General features: G+C 35.2%; 1 non-coding gene across 1 annotated transcript; it reads right to left on the reverse strand.

Annotated features, from left to right (window-relative positions):
- Nucleotides 1–1756: 1756 nt before the first annotated feature.
- Nucleotides 1757–1864, reverse strand: LOC127747956 (small nucleolar RNA R71). The gene has a single exon (XR_008009901.1). It is a non-coding gene; the product is annotated as a small nucleolar RNA R71 (small nucleolar RNA).
- Between the last annotated feature and the right edge of the window lie 100 nt (nucleotides 1865–1964).

Below are 1964 nucleotides of genomic sequence, written 5' to 3' on the forward strand. Positions count from 1 at the left end.
AGTCTAGAGTCTCATGTTAAGTTTGGTGTCAATTGCATGCATTCATTCATGTGTATTAAGAATTTTCAAGTAATTCTTGATAATTTTCTTACTCTGATCTTTGAATTCTCTTGATTTGAGTGTTTTTGTGTGTCTCATATGCATTCTCATTAGTGTGAGTAGTATACAAACTGCTAAGTTTGGTGTCTTGCATGCATTGTTATTTGATTCTTGTTGCATTTTGATTTGTTCTTATTATTAAAAATCCAAAAATATTTTTAATTTGTGTCTTTTCAAGTCAATAGTACAGAGAATTGAAGATTCAGAACATACAGCAGAGGAATTGCACAGAAAAAGTTGGGCGTTCAAAACGCCCAGTGAAGAAGGCAAACTGGCGTTTAAACGCCAGCCAGGGTACCTGGTTGGGCGTTTAACGCCCAAAAGGGTATAGTTTTGGGCGTTAAACGCCAGAATGTGCACCATTCTGGGCGTTTAACGCCAGGATGGCACAATAGGGAAGATTCTGTTTTTCAATGCAATTTTTTTTCAGTTTTCAAACTTTTTCAAAATCAAATCTTTTTCAAATCATATCTTTTCAATCAAATCTTTTTCAAAATCAATTTCTTTCTATTTTTCAAAAATACTTGCTATCAATTAATGATTTGATTCAACATTTCAAGTATGTTGCCTTTTCTGTTGAGAAAGGTTTAATGTTTGAATCATATCTTTTCTTGTTAGCCAAGTCATTGATTTTCAAAATCAAATGTTTTCAAATTGTTTTTCAATCATATCTTTTCAATCATATCTTTTTAACAACCATAACTTTTCAATCATATATCTTCTCAATCACATCTTTTTAAAACTAATCATATCTTCTTAACCACATCTTTTTCAAAATAACTTTCAATCAAACCTTTTTGATTTCTATTTTCAAATTCTTTTTCAAAAATCACTTGATTTCTTTCCCACTTTTATTTTCGAAAATCAATTAGTGTTTTTCAAAAATATTTTCAAACTCTTTTACTTAATTTTCGAAAATTACTTCCCTTCTTCTCACATCTTTCTATTTATGGACTAACACTATTCCTTAATGCAAAAATTCGAACGCCATCTCCTTTGATAAGTTCGAATTTTTTACTTCTGTCTTCTACTTTTCTTTTCCTCTGACACCTAAAGGAATCTCTATACTGTGACATAGAGGATTCCACATTTTCTTGTTCCCTTCTCCTTCTTATGAGCAGGAGCAAGGACAAAAGCATTCTTGTTGAGGCTGATCCTGAACCCGAAAGGACCTTGAAGCGAAAGCTAAGAGAAGCCAAGGCACAACTCTCTGTAGAGGACCTAACCGAATTCTTCAAAGAAAAAGAACACATGGTAGCCGAAAACAACAACAATGCCAACAATGCAAGGAAGGTGCTGGGTGACTTTACTGCACCTACTCCCGACTTTTATGGGAGAAGCATCTCTATCCCTACCATTGGAGCAAACAACTTTGAGCTTAAGCCTCAATTAGTTTCTCTAATACAACAGAATTGCAAGTTCCATGGACTTCCATTGGAAGATCCTCATTAGTTTGTAGCTGAATTCTTGCAAATCTGTGACACTGTCAAGACTAATGGGGTTGACCCTGAGGTCTACAGACTTATGCTATTCCCTTTTGCTGTAAGAGACAGAGCTAGGACATGGTTGGACTCTCAACCTAAAGAAAGCCTGGACTCTTAGGAAAAAGCTAGTCAATACCTTCTTGGCAAAGTTCTTTCCACCTCAAAAATTGAGTAAGCTTAGAATGGAAGTCCAAACCTTCAGACAGAAGGAAGAAGAATCCCTCTATGAAGCTTGGGAAAGATACAAACAATAGATCAGAAAGTGTCCCACTGATATGCTTTCTGAATGGAGCATCATAGGTATTTTCTATGATGGTCTCTCTGAACTAACCAAGATGTCTTTGGATAGCTCTGCAGGAGGATCTCTTCATCTGAAGAAGA

Source organism: Arachis duranensis, chromosome 5 (assembly GCF_000817695.3).
Source record: "Arachis duranensis cultivar V14167 chromosome 5, aradu.V14167.gnm2.J7QH, whole genome shotgun sequence".
Classification (NCBI taxonomy): Eukaryota; Viridiplantae; Streptophyta; class Magnoliopsida; order Fabales; family Fabaceae; genus Arachis; species Arachis duranensis.